At 52.2% G+C, this 12500-nt stretch overlaps 16 non-coding genes and 13 pseudogenes across 16 annotated transcripts; all 29 read left to right on the top strand.

The window, feature by feature from the left end:
• Positions 1–103: 103 nt before the first annotated feature.
• On the top strand, positions 104–222 carry LOC139307489 (5S ribosomal RNA; annotated as a pseudogene).
• Positions 223–370: 148 nt separating this feature from the next.
• LOC139305225 (5S ribosomal RNA) lies at positions 371–489 on the top strand. The gene has a single exon (XR_011599242.1). It is a non-coding gene; the product is annotated as a 5S ribosomal RNA (ribosomal RNA).
• A 157-nt stretch (positions 490–646) lies between these two features.
• LOC139307796 (5S ribosomal RNA) lies at positions 647–765 on the top strand (annotated as a pseudogene).
• Positions 766–914: 149 nt separating this feature from the next.
• LOC139281876 (5S ribosomal RNA) lies at positions 915–1033 on the top strand. Its single transcript, XR_011597001.1, has one exon. It is a non-coding gene; the product is annotated as a 5S ribosomal RNA (ribosomal RNA).
• A 161-nt stretch (positions 1034–1194) lies between these two features.
• Positions 1195–1313, top strand: LOC139281829 (5S ribosomal RNA). The gene has a single exon (XR_011596957.1). It is a non-coding gene; the product is annotated as a 5S ribosomal RNA (ribosomal RNA).
• Positions 1314–1463: 150 nt separating this feature from the next.
• On the top strand, positions 1464–1582 carry LOC139307775 (5S ribosomal RNA; annotated as a pseudogene).
• A 319-nt stretch (positions 1583–1901) lies between these two features.
• On the top strand, positions 1902–2020 carry LOC139303803 (5S ribosomal RNA). Its single transcript, XR_011598982.1, has one exon. It is a non-coding gene; the product is annotated as a 5S ribosomal RNA (ribosomal RNA).
• A 161-nt stretch (positions 2021–2181) lies between these two features.
• Positions 2182–2300, top strand: LOC139307646 (5S ribosomal RNA). Its single transcript, XR_011599681.1, has one exon. It is a non-coding gene; the product is annotated as a 5S ribosomal RNA (ribosomal RNA).
• Positions 2301–2455: 155 nt separating this feature from the next.
• On the top strand, positions 2456–2574 carry LOC139303749 (5S ribosomal RNA). Its single transcript, XR_011598972.1, has one exon. It is a non-coding gene; the product is annotated as a 5S ribosomal RNA (ribosomal RNA).
• A 149-nt stretch (positions 2575–2723) lies between these two features.
• On the top strand, positions 2724–2842 carry LOC139307653 (5S ribosomal RNA; annotated as a pseudogene).
• Positions 2843–3994: 1152 nt separating this feature from the next.
• Positions 3995–4113, top strand: LOC139307423 (5S ribosomal RNA; annotated as a pseudogene).
• Positions 4114–4545: 432 nt separating this feature from the next.
• LOC139307723 (5S ribosomal RNA) lies at positions 4546–4664 on the top strand (annotated as a pseudogene).
• A 254-nt stretch (positions 4665–4918) lies between these two features.
• LOC139307557 (5S ribosomal RNA) lies at positions 4919–5037 on the top strand (annotated as a pseudogene).
• Positions 5038–5225: 188 nt separating this feature from the next.
• Positions 5226–5344, top strand: LOC139305650 (5S ribosomal RNA). The gene has a single exon (XR_011599313.1). It is a non-coding gene; the product is annotated as a 5S ribosomal RNA (ribosomal RNA).
• A 433-nt stretch (positions 5345–5777) lies between these two features.
• LOC139307546 (5S ribosomal RNA) lies at positions 5778–5896 on the top strand (annotated as a pseudogene).
• Positions 5897–6758: 862 nt separating this feature from the next.
• LOC139281768 (5S ribosomal RNA) lies at positions 6759–6878 on the top strand (annotated as a pseudogene).
• Positions 6879–7027: 149 nt separating this feature from the next.
• Positions 7028–7146, top strand: LOC139282183 (5S ribosomal RNA). Its single transcript, XR_011597298.1, has one exon. It is a non-coding gene; the product is annotated as a 5S ribosomal RNA (ribosomal RNA).
• A 202-nt stretch (positions 7147–7348) lies between these two features.
• LOC139306125 (5S ribosomal RNA) lies at positions 7349–7467 on the top strand. The gene has a single exon (XR_011599402.1). It is a non-coding gene; the product is annotated as a 5S ribosomal RNA (ribosomal RNA).
• A 182-nt stretch (positions 7468–7649) lies between these two features.
• Positions 7650–7768, top strand: LOC139281909 (5S ribosomal RNA). Its single transcript, XR_011597033.1, has one exon. It is a non-coding gene; the product is annotated as a 5S ribosomal RNA (ribosomal RNA).
• A 175-nt stretch (positions 7769–7943) lies between these two features.
• LOC139307822 (5S ribosomal RNA) lies at positions 7944–8062 on the top strand (annotated as a pseudogene).
• A 464-nt stretch (positions 8063–8526) lies between these two features.
• On the top strand, positions 8527–8645 carry LOC139307510 (5S ribosomal RNA; annotated as a pseudogene).
• Positions 8646–9248: 603 nt separating this feature from the next.
• On the top strand, positions 9249–9367 carry LOC139281881 (5S ribosomal RNA). Its single transcript, XR_011597006.1, has one exon. It is a non-coding gene; the product is annotated as a 5S ribosomal RNA (ribosomal RNA).
• Positions 9368–9799: 432 nt separating this feature from the next.
• On the top strand, positions 9800–9918 carry LOC139281708 (5S ribosomal RNA; annotated as a pseudogene).
• A 155-nt stretch (positions 9919–10073) lies between these two features.
• LOC139281896 (5S ribosomal RNA) lies at positions 10074–10192 on the top strand. The gene has a single exon (XR_011597021.1). It is a non-coding gene; the product is annotated as a 5S ribosomal RNA (ribosomal RNA).
• A 783-nt stretch (positions 10193–10975) lies between these two features.
• On the top strand, positions 10976–11094 carry LOC139305033 (5S ribosomal RNA). The gene has a single exon (XR_011599210.1). It is a non-coding gene; the product is annotated as a 5S ribosomal RNA (ribosomal RNA).
• A 190-nt stretch (positions 11095–11284) lies between these two features.
• Positions 11285–11403, top strand: LOC139307388 (5S ribosomal RNA; annotated as a pseudogene).
• A 188-nt stretch (positions 11404–11591) lies between these two features.
• Positions 11592–11710, top strand: LOC139304850 (5S ribosomal RNA). The gene has a single exon (XR_011599177.1). It is a non-coding gene; the product is annotated as a 5S ribosomal RNA (ribosomal RNA).
• A 155-nt stretch (positions 11711–11865) lies between these two features.
• LOC139305708 (5S ribosomal RNA) lies at positions 11866–11984 on the top strand. Its single transcript, XR_011599324.1, has one exon. It is a non-coding gene; the product is annotated as a 5S ribosomal RNA (ribosomal RNA).
• Positions 11985–12244: 260 nt separating this feature from the next.
• LOC139304866 (5S ribosomal RNA) lies at positions 12245–12363 on the top strand. The gene has a single exon (XR_011599180.1). It is a non-coding gene; the product is annotated as a 5S ribosomal RNA (ribosomal RNA).
• The last annotated feature ends 137 nt before the right edge of the window (positions 12364–12500 follow it).

Raw genomic sequence — 12500 nt, 5'->3', positions numbered from 1 at the left:
ACACACTATGTAGGGCCACTGCCACTGTCACATACACACTATGTAGAGCCACTGCCACTGCCACATACACACTATAAGGAGCGTGTATGCGAAGGGCCCACAGACTTACGGCCATACCACTCTGAACACGCCCGATCTTGTCTGATCTCGGAGGCTAAGCAGGGTCGGGCCTGGTTAGTACTTGTACGGTAGACCGCCTGGGAATACCAGGTGCTGTAAGCTTTTCCACTTCCGTTTTGAGAGACTGCCAGGGTGCTGCTCCAGCAGTGAAACACACAGCTTTAAACAGCCACTGCCACTGTCACATACACACTATGTAGAGCCACTGCCACATACACACTATAAGGAGCGTGTATGCGAAGACCCCAAAACTTACGGCCATACCACTCTGAGGACACCCGATCTCGTCTGATCTCGGAAGGTAAGCAGGGTCGGGCCTGGTTAGTACTTGGATGGGAGACCGCCTGGGGATATCAGGTGCTGTAAGCTTTTCCACTTCCCTTTTTAGAGACAGCCAGGGTGCTGCTCCAGTAGTGAAACACCCAACTTTAAAGTGCCACTGTCACATACACACTATGTAGAGACAATGCCACTGACACATACACACTATAAGGAGCGTGTATGCAAAGGGCCCACAGGCTTACAGGGTTAAGGCCATACCACTCTGAACACGCCCGATCTCGTCTGATCTCGGAAGCTAAGGAGGGTCAGGCCTGGTTAGCACTTTGATGGGAGACCGCCTGGGAATACCAGGTGCTGTAAGCTTTTCCACTTCCCTTTTTAGACACAGCCAGGTTGATGCTCCAGCAGTGAAACACACAGCTTTAAAGAGCCACTGCCACTGTCACTTACACACTATATAGAGCCACTGCCACATACACACTATAAGGAGCGGGTATGCGAAGGGCCCACTGGCTTACGGCCATACCACTCTGAACACGCCCGATCTCGTCTGATCTCGGAAGCTAAGCACGGTCGGGCCTGGTTAGTACTTGGATGGGAGACCGCCTGGGAATTCCAGGTGCTGTAAGCTCTTCCACTTCCCTTTTTAGAGACAGCCAGGGTGATGCTCCAGCAGTGAAACACACAGCTTTAAACAGCCACAGCCACAGCCACTGCCACTGTCACATACACACTATGTAGAGCCACTGCCACATACACACTATAAGGAGCGGGTATGCGAAGGGCCCACTGGCTCACAGCCATACCACTCTGAACACGCCTGATCTCATCTGATCTCGGAAGTTAAGCAGGGTCGGGCCTGGTTAGTACTTGGATGGGAGACCGCCTGGGAATACCAGGTGCTGTAAGCTTTTCCACTTCCCTTTTTAGAGATAGCCAGGGTGCTGCTCCAGCAGTGAAACACCCAACTTTAAAGTGCCACTGTCACATACACACTATGTAGAGACAATGCCACTGCCACATACACACTATAAGGAGCGTGTATGCAAAGGTCCCACAGGCTTTACGGCCATACCACTCTGAACACCCCCGATCTCGTCTGATCTCGGAAGCTAAGCAGGATCAAGCCTGGTTAGTACTTTGATGGGATTCCGCCTGGGAATACCAGGTGCTGTAAGCTTTTCCACTTCCCTTTTCAGAGACAGCCAGGGTGCTGCTCCAGCAGTGAAACACCTAGCTGAACACATTGAACGCTCCACGCCTTGAGCAGAGTGCCACAGATACGGAGCACCAGGGCCACGAAGCTGCGTTGGACGCGACTGTCAAGCTGTAGTCCGCGGGGAGGTGCTTAAGCGTGGTCCCACGAGTTGGGCTGGTGGGCAATTTTGCTGGAGCTTTCTGCAGGCTGAACTGATTGGGATTGTCACATACACACTATGTAGAGATAATGCCACTGCCACAAACACACTATAAGGAGCGTGTCTGCAAAGGGCCCACAGGCTTACGGCCATACCACTCTGAACACGCCGGATCTCGTCTGATCTCGGAAGCTAAGCAGGGTCGGGCCTGGTTAGTACTTGGATGGGAGACCGCCTGGGAATACCAGGTGCTGCAAGCTTTTCCACTTCACTTTTTAGAGACAGCCATGGCACTGCTCCAGCAGTGAAACACCCAACTTTAAAGTGCCACTGCCACTGTCACATACACACTATGTAAATCCACTGCCACTGCCACTGCCACATACACACTATAAGGAGCGTGTATGCGAAGGGCCCAGAGGCTTACGGCCATACCACTCTGAACACGCCCGATCTCGTCTGATCTCGGAAGCCAAGCAGGGTCGGGCCTGGTTAGTACTTGGATGGGAGACCGCCTGGGAATACCAGGTGCTGTAAGCTTTTCCACTTCCCTTTTTAGAGACAGCCAGGGTGCTGCTCCAGCAGTGAAACACCCAACTTTAAAGTGCCACTGCCACTGTCACATACACACTATGTAGAGACAATGCCACTGCCACATACACACTATAAGGAGCGTGTATGCAAAGGACCCACAGGCTTACGGCCATACCTCTCTGCACACGCCCGATCTCGTCTGATCTCGGAAGCTAAGCAGGGTCGGGCCTGGTTAGTACTTGGATTGGAGACCGCCTGGGAATACCAGGTGCTGTAAGCTTTTCCACTTCACTTATTAGAGACAGCCAGTGCACTGCTCCAGCAGTGAAACACCCAACTTTAAAGTGCCACTGTCACATACACACTATGTAGAGACAATGCCACTGCCACATACACACTATAAGGAGCGTGTATGCAAAGGTCCCACAGTCTTACGGCCATACCACTCTGAACACCCCCAATCTCGTCTGATCTCGGAAGCTAAGCAGGATCAAGCCTGGTTAGTACTTTGATGGGAGACCTCCTGGGAATACCAGGTGCTGTAAGCTTTTCCACTTCCCTTTTTAGAGAGAGCTAGGGTGCAGCTCCAGCAGTGAAACACCCAGCTGAACTCATTGAACGCTCCACGCCTTGAGCAGAGTGCCAGAGATACGGAGCACCAGGGCCACGAAGCTGAGTCGGACACGCCTGTCAAGCTGTAGTCCGCGGGGAGGTGCTTAAGCGTGGGCCCACGAGTTGGGGTGGTGGGCAAGGTTGCTGGAGCTTTCTGCAGGCTGAACTGCGTGGGATTGTCACATACACACTATGTAGAGACAATGCCACTGCCACATACACACTATAAGGAGCGTGTATGCGAAGGGCCCAGAGGATTACGGCCATTCCACTCTGAACACGCCTGATCTCGTCTGATCTCGGAGCTAAGCAGGGTCGGGCCCTTTTTAGAGACAGCCTGGGTGCTGCTCCAGCAGTGAAACACCCAACTTTAAAGTGCCACTGCCACTGTCACATACACACTATGTAGAGCCACTGCCACTGCCACTGTCACATACACACTATGTAGAGCCACTGTCACATACACATTATGTAGAGCCATTGCCACTGCCACTGCCACATACACACTATAAGGAGCGTGTATGCAAAGGGCCCACAAGCTTACGGCCATACCACTCTTAACACGCCCGATCTCGTCTGATCTCGGAAGCTAAGCAGGGTCTGGCCCATTTTAGAGACAGCCAGGGTGCTGCTCCAGCAGTGAAACACCCAACTTGAAAGTGCCACTGCCACTGTGACATACACACTATGTAGAGCCACTGCCACTGCCACTGCCACATACACTCTATGTAGAGCCACTGCCACTATCACATACACTCTATGTAGAGCCACTGCCACTGCCACATACACACTATAAGGAGCGTGTATGCGAAGGGCCCACAGACTTACGGCCATACCACTCTGAACACGCCTGATCTCGTCAAATCTCGGAAGCTAAGCAGGGTCAGGCCTGGTTAGTACTTGGATGGGAGACCGCTGCTTTAAGATTTTCCCCTTCCCTTTTTAGAGACAGCCAGGGTGATGCTCCAGCAGTGAAACACCCAGCTTTAAAGAGCCACTGCCACTGTCACATACACACTTTGTAGAGCCACTGCCACTGCCACTGCCACATACACACTATAAGGAGCGTGTATGCGAAGGTCCCTGAGGCTTACGTCCATACCACTCTGAACACGCCCGATCTCGTCTGATCTCAGAAGCTAAGCAGGGTCGGGCCTGGTTAGTATTTGGATGGGAGACTGCCTGGGAATACCAGATGTTGTAAGCTTTTCCACTTCCCTTTTTAGAGACAGCCAGGGTGCTGCTCCAGCAGTGAAACACCCAACTTTAAAGTACCACTGTCACATACACACTATGTAGAGACAATGCCACTGCCACTGCCACATACACACAATAAGGAGCGTGTATGCGAAGGGCCCAGAGGCTTACGGCCATACCACTCTGAACACGCCCGATCTCATCAGATCTCGGAAGCTAAGCAGGGTCGGGCCGTTTTTTGAGACAGCCAGGGTGCTGCTCCAGCAGTGAAACACCCAACTTTAAAGTGCCACTGCCACTGTCACATACACACAATGTAGAGCCACTGCCACTGTCACATACACACTATGTAGAGCCACTGTCACATACACACTATGTAGAGCCACTGCCACTGCCACTGCCACATACACACTATAAGGAGCGTGTATGCGAAGGCTCCAAAACTTACGGCTATACCACTCTGAGGACGCCCGATCTCGTCTGATCTCGGAATGTAAGCAGGGTCGGGCCTGGTTAGTACTTGGATGGGAGAATGCCTGGGAATACCAGGTGCTGTAAGCTTTTCCACTTCCCTTTTTAGAGACAGCCAGGGTGCTGCTCCAGCAGTGAAACACCCAGCTTTAAAGAGCCACTGCCACTGTCACATACACACTATGTAGAGCCACTGCCACTGCCACTGCCACATACACACTATGTAGATCCACTGCCACTGTCACATACACACTATGTAGAGCCACTGTCACATACACACTATGTAGAGTCACTGCCACTGCCACATACACACTATAAGGAGTGTGTATGCGAAGGGCCCACAGACTTACGGCCATACCATTCTGAACACGCCTGATCTCGTCTGATCTCGGAAGCTAAGCAGGGTCAGGCCTGGTTAGTACTTGGATGGGAGAACGCCTGTGAATACCAGGTGCTGTAAGCTTTTCCACTTCACTTTTTAGAGACAGCCAGGGCGCTGCTCCAGTAGTGAATCACCCTACTTTAAAGTGCCACTGCCACTGTCACATACACACTATGTAGAGCCACTGCCACTGCCACATACACACTATATAGAGACAATGCCACTGCCACATACACACTATAAGGAGCGTGTATGCAAAAGGCCCACAGGCTTACGGCCATACCACTCTGAACACGCCCGATCTCGTCTGATCTCGGTAGCTAAGCAGGGTCGGGCCTGGTTAGTACTTGGATGGGAGACCTCCTGGGAATACCAGGTGCTGTAAGCTTTTCCACTTCCCTTTTTAGAGACAGCCAGGGTGCTGCTCCAGCAGTGAAACACCCAACTTTAAAGTGCCACTGCCACTGTCACATACACACTATGTAGAGACAATGCCACTGCCACATACACAGTATAAGGAGCATGTATGCAAAGGGCCCACAGGCTTACGGCCATACCCCTCTGAACACGCCCGATCTCGTCTGATCTCGGAAGCTAAGCAGGGTCTGGCCCATTTCAGAGACAGCCAGGGTGCTGCTCCAGCAGTGAAACACTCAACTTTAAAGTACCACTGTCACATACACACTATGTAGAGCCACTGCCTCTGCCACTGCCACATACACACTATGTAGAGCCACTGCAACTATCACATACACACTATGTAGAGCCACTGCCACTGCCACATACACACTATAAGCAGCGTGTATGCGAAGGGCCCACAGACTTACGGCCATACCACTCTGAACACGCCTGATCTCGTCTGATCTCGGAGGATAAGCAGGGTCGGGCCTGGTTAGGACTTGGATGGTAGACCGCCTGGGAATACCAGGTGCTGTAAGCTTTTCCACTTACCTTTTTAGAGACAGCCAGGGTGCTGCTCCAGCAGTGAAACACCCAGCTTTAAAGAGCCACTGCCACTGCCACATACACACTATAAGGAGCGTGTATGGGAAGGGCCCAGAGGCTGACGGCCATACCACTCTGAACACGCCCGATCTCGTCTGATTTCGGAAGCTAAGCAGGGTCTGGCCCTTTTTAGAGACAGCCAGGGTGCTGCTCCAGCAGTGAAACACTCAACTTTAAAGTACCACTGTCACATACACACTATGTAGAGCCACTGCCTCTGCCACTGCCACATACACACTATGTAGAGCCACTGCCACTGTCACATACACACTATGTAGAGCCACTGTCACATACACACTATGTACAGCCACTGCCACTGCCACATACACACTATAAGGAGCGTGTATGCGAAGGCTCCAAAATTTACGGCCATACCACTCTGAGGACGCCCGAGATGTGGAGCACCAGGGCCACGAAGCTGCGTCGAACGCGCCTGTCAGGCTGTAGTCCGCGGGGAGGTGCTTAAGAATGGGCCCACGAGTTGGGCTGATGGGCAAGGTTGCTGGAGCTTTCTGCTGGCTAAACTGCGTGGGGTTGAGGAGGCCACTTTGTGTTGATGAAGTACGGGTATCAGTGCTCATAGACGCTGCCAAGAGCTGCCGATGCGGTCACATACGCACTATGAAAAGCCGCTGACTCTGTGACGTACACACTATAAAGAGCCACTGCCACTTTCACATACACACTATGTAGAGCCACTGCCACTGCCACTGCCACATACACACTATGTAGAGACAATACCACTGCCACATACACACTATAAGGAGCGTGTATGCGAAGGGCCCACAGGCTTACAGGGTTAAGGCCATTAACACTCTGAACACGCCCGATCTCACCTGATCTCGGAAGCTAAGGAGGGTCAGGCCTGGTTAGCACTTTGATGGGAGACCGCCTGGGAATACCAGGTGCTGTAAGCTTTTCCACTTCCCTTTTTAGAGACAGCCAGGTTGATGCTCCTGCAGTGAAACACACAGCTTTAAAGAGCCACTGTCACTGTCACTTACACACTATGTAGAGCCACTGCCACATACACACTATAAGGAGCGTGTATGCGAAGGGTCCAGAGGCTTACGGCCATACCACTCTGAACACGCCCGATCTCGTCTGACCTCGGAAGCTAAGCAGGGTCGGGCCTGGTTAGTACTTCGATGGGAGACCGCCTGGGAATACAAGGTGCTGTAAGCTTTTCCACTTCACTTTTTAGAGACAGCCAGGGCGCTGCTCCAGCAGTGAAACACCCAACTTTAAAGTGCCACTGCCACTGTCACATACACTCAATGTAAAGCCACTGCCAATGCCACTGCCACATACACACTATATAGAGACAATGCCACTGCCACATACACACTATAAGGAGCGTTTATGCAAAGTGCCCACAAGCTTACATGCTTACGGCCATACCACTCTGAACACGCCCGATCTCGTCTGATCTCGGAAACTAAGCAGGGTCGGGCCTGGTCAGTACTTGGATGGGAGACCGCCTGGGAATACCAGGTGCTAAAAGCTTTTCCACTTCACTTTTTAGAGACAGCCAGGGTGCTGCTCCAGCAGTGAAACACCCAGCTTTAAAGAGCCACTGCCACTGTCACATACACACTATGTAGAGCCACTGCCACATACACACTATATAGAGACAATGCCACTGCCACATACACACTATAAGGAGCGTGTATGCGAAGTGGACAGAGGCTTACGGCCATACCACTCTGAACACGCCCGATCTCGTCTGATCTCGGAAGCTAAGCAGGGTCGGGCCTGGTTAGTACTTGGATGGGAGACCGCCTGGGAATACCAGGTGCTGTAAGCTTTTCCACTTCACTTTTTAGAGACAGCCAGGGCGCTGCTCCAGCAGTGAAACACCCAACTTCAAAGTGCCACTGCCACTGTCACATACACACTATGTAGAGCCACTGTCACATACACACTATGTAGAGCCACTGCCACATACACACTATAAGGAGCGTGTATGCGAAGACCCCAAAACTTACGGCCATACAACTCTGAGGACACCCGATCTCGTCTGATCTCAGAAGGTAAACAGGGTCGGGCCTGGTTAGTACTTGGATGGGAGAATGCCTGGGAATACCAGGTGCTGTAAGCTTTTCCACTTCCCTTTTTAGAGACAGCCAGGGTGCTGCTCCAGCAGTGAAACACCCAGTTGAACTCATTGAACGATCCACGCCTTGAGCAGAGTGCCAGAGATACGGAGCACCAGGGCCACGAAGCTGCGTCGGACGCGCCTGTCAAGCTGTAGTCCGCGGGGAGGTGCTGAAGCGTAGGCCCACGAGTTGGGCTGGTGGGCAAGGTTGCTGGAGCTTTCTGCAAGCTGAACTGCGTGGGGTTGAGGAGGGCACAGTGTGTTGATGAAGTACGGGTATCAGTGCTCATAGACACTGCCAAGAGCTGCCGATGCGGTCACATGCACACTATGAAAAGCCGCTGACTCTGTGACGTACACACTATAAAGAGCCACAGCCACTGTCACATACACACTATGTAGAGCCACTGCCACTGCCACATACACACTATAAGGAGCGTGTATGCAAAGTGCCCACAGGCTTACAGGCTTAAGGCCATACCACTCTGAACACGCCCGATCTCGTCTGATCTCGGAAGGTAAGCAGGGTCGGGCCTGGTTAGTAGTTGGATGGGAGAATGCCTGGGAATACCAGGTGCTGTAAGCTTTTCCACTTCCCTTTTTAGAGACAGCCAGGGTGCTGCTCCAGCAGTGAAACACCCAGCTGAACTCATTGAACGCTCCACGCCTTGAGCAGAGTGCCAGAGATACGGAGCACCAGGGCCACGAAGCTGCGTCGGACGCGCCTGTCAAGCTGTAGTCCGCAGGGAGGTGCTTAAGCGTGGGCCCACGAGTTGGGCTTGTGGGCAAGGTTGCTGGAGCTTTCTGCAGGCTGAACTGCGTCGGATTGTCACATACACACTATGTAGAGACAATGCCACTGCCACATACACACTATAAGGAGCGTGTATGCGAAGGGCCCAGAGGCTTACGGCCATTCCACTCTGAACACGCCTGATCTCGTCTGATCTCGGAAGCTAAGCAGGGTCGGGCCCTTTTTAGAGACAGCCTGGGTGCTGCTCCAGCAGTGAAACACACAACTTTAAAGTGCCACTGCCACTGTCACATACACACAATGTAGAACCACTGCAACTGCCACTGTCACATACACACTATGTAGAGCCACTGTCACATACACATTATGTAGAGCCATTGCCACTGCCACTGCCACTAACACACTATAAGGACCGTGTATGCGATGGGCCCAGAGGCTTACGGCCATACCACTCTGAACACACCCGATCTCGTCTGATCTCGGTAGCTAAGCAATGTCGGGCCTGGTTAGTACTTGGATGGGAGACCTCCTGGGAATACCAGGTGCTGTAAGCTTTTCCACTTCCTTTTTCAGAGACAGCCAGGGTGCTGCTCCAGCAGTGAAACACCCAACTTTAAAGTGCCACTGCCACTGTCACATACACACTATGTAGAGACAATGCCACTGCCACATACACACTATAAGGAGCGTGTATGCAAAGGGCCCACAGGCTTACGGCCATACCACTCTGAACACGCCCGATCTCGTCCGATCTCGGAAGCTAAGCAGGGTCGGGTCCTTTTTAGAGACAGCCAGGGTGCTGCTCCAGCAGTGAAACACCCAACTTTAAAGTCCCACTGCCACTGTCACAACCACACTATGGAGAGCCACTGCCACTGCCACTGTCACATACACACTATGTAGAGCCACTGTCACATACACACTATGTAGAGCCACTGCCACAGCAACATACACACTATAAGGAGCGTGTATGCGAAGACCCCAAAACTTACGGCCATACCACTCTGAACACGCCCGATCTCGTCTGATCTCAGAGCCTAAGCAGGGTCGGGCCTGGTTAGTACTTGGATGGTAGACCGCCTGGGAATACCAAGTGTTTTAAGCTTTTCCACCTCCCTTTTTAGAGACTGCCAGGGTGTTGCTCCAGCAGTGAAACACCCAGCTTTAAAGAGCCACTGCCACTGTCACATACACACTGTGTAGAGACAATGCCACAGCCACATACACACTATAAGGAGCGTGTATGCAAAGGTCCGACAGGCTTACGGCCATACCACTCTGAACACGCCCGATCTCGTCTGATCTCGGAAGCTAAGCAGGGTCGGGCCTGGTTAGTACTTGGATGGGAGACCGCCTGGGAATACCAGGTGCTGTAAGCTTTTCCACTTCACTTTTTAGAGACACCCAGGGCGCTGCTCCAGCAGTGAAACACCCAACTTTAAAGTGCCACTGCCACTGTCACATACACACTATGTAGAGACACTGCCACATACACACTATAAGGAGCGTGTATGCGAAGGGCCCAGAGGCTTACGGCCATACCACTCTGAACACGCCCGATCTCATCAGATCTCGGAAGCTAAGCAGAGTCGGGCCCTTTTTATAGACAGCCAGGGTGCTGCTCCAGCAGTGAAACACCCAACTTTAAAGTGCCACTGCCACTGTCACATACACACTATGTAGAGCCACTGACACTGCCACTGTCACATACACACTATGTAGTGCCACTGTCACATACACACTATGTCGAGCCACTGCCACTGCCACTGCCACATACACACTATGTAGTGCCACTGTCATATACACACTATGTAGAGCCACTGCCACTGCCACATACACACTATGTAGACACAATGCCACTGCCACATACACACTATAAGGAGCGTGTATGCAAATGGCGTACAGGCTTACGGCCATACCACTCTGAACACGCCCGATCTCGTCTGATCTCGGAAGCTAAGCAGGGTCGGGCCCTTTTTAGAGACAGCCAGGGTGCTGCTCCAGCAGTGAAACACCCAACTTTAAAGTGCCACTGTCACTGCCACATACACACTATGTAGAGCCACTGCCACTGCCACTGTCACATACACACTATGTAGAGCCACTGCCACTGCCACTGCCACATACACACTATAAGGAGCGTGTATGCGAAGAGGCCAGAGGCTTACGGCCATACCACTCTGAACACGCCCGATCTCGTCTGATCTCGGTAGCTAAGCAGGCTCGGGCCTGGTTAGTACTTGGATGGGAGACCTCCTGAGAATACCACGTGCTGTAAGCTTTTCCACTTCGCTTTTTAGAGACAGCCAGGGCGCTGCTCCAGCAGTGAAACACCCAACTTTAAAGTGCCACTGCCACTGTCACATACACACTGTGTAGAGCCACTGTCACATACACACTATGTAGAGCCACTGCCACTGCCACATACACACTATAAGGAGCGTGTATGCAAAGGGCCCACAGGCTTACAGGGTTAAGGCCATACCACTCTGAACACGCCCGATCTCGTCTGATCTCGGAAGCTAAGCAGGGTCGGGCCTGGTTAGTACTTGGATGGTAGAACGCCTGGGAATACCAGGTGCTGTAAGCTTTTCCACTTCCCTTTTTAGAGACAGCCAGGGTGATGCTCCAGCAGTGAAACACACAGCTTTAAACAGCCACTGCCACTGTCACTGACACACTATGTAGAGCCACTGCCACTGCCACATACATACTATGTAGAGACAATGCCACTGCCACATACACACTATAAGGAGCGTGTATGCAAAGGGCACACAGGCTTACGGCCATACCACTCTGAACACGCCCGATCTCATCTGATCTCGGAAGCTAAGCAGGGTCGGGCCTGGTTAGTACTTGGATAGGAGACTGCCTGGGAATACCAGGTGCTGTAAGCTTTTCCACTTCCCTTTTTAGAGACAGCCAGGGTGCTGCTCCAGCAGTGAAACACCCAACTTTAAAGTGCCACAGCCACTGTCACATACACACTATGTAGAGACAATGCCACTGCAACATACACACAATAAGGAGCGTGTATGCGAAGGGCCCAGAGGCTTACGGCCATACCACTCTGCACACGCCCGATCTCGTCTGAGCTCGGAAGCTAAGCAGGGTCGGGCCTGGTTAGTACTTGGTTGGGAGACCGCCTGGGAATACCATGTGCTGTAACCTTTTCCACTTCACTTATTAGAGACAGTCATTGCGCTGCTCCAGCAGTGAAACACCCAACTTTAAAGTGCCACTGCCACTGTCACATATACACTATGTAGAGCCACTGCCACTGCCACTGCCACATACACACTATGTAGAGCAACTGCCACTGCCACATACACACTATGTAGAGCAACTGCCACTGCCACATAGACACTTTGTAGAGACAATGCAACTGCCACATACACACTATTAGGAGCGTGTATGCAAAGTGCCCACAGGCTTACGGCCATACCACTCTGAACACGCCCGATCTCGTCTGATCACGGAAGCTAAGCAGGGTCGGGCCTGGTTAGTACTTGGATGGGAGACCGCCTGGGAATACCAGTTGCTGTAAGCTTTCCCACTTCACGTTTGAGAGACAGCCAGGGTGATGCTCCAGCAGTGAAACACCCAACTTTAAAGTGCCACTGCCACTGTCACATACACACTATGTAGAGCCACTGTCACATACACACTATGTAGAGCCACTGCCAC

Source organism: Enoplosus armatus, chromosome 2 (genome assembly GCF_043641665.1).
Source record: "Enoplosus armatus isolate fEnoArm2 chromosome 2, fEnoArm2.hap1, whole genome shotgun sequence".
NCBI classification, from domain to species: Eukaryota; Metazoa; Chordata; class Actinopteri; order Centrarchiformes; family Enoplosidae; genus Enoplosus; species Enoplosus armatus.
The sequence above is the reverse complement of the archived record's forward strand: the minus strand, read 5'-3'. Positions and strand labels throughout refer to the sequence as shown.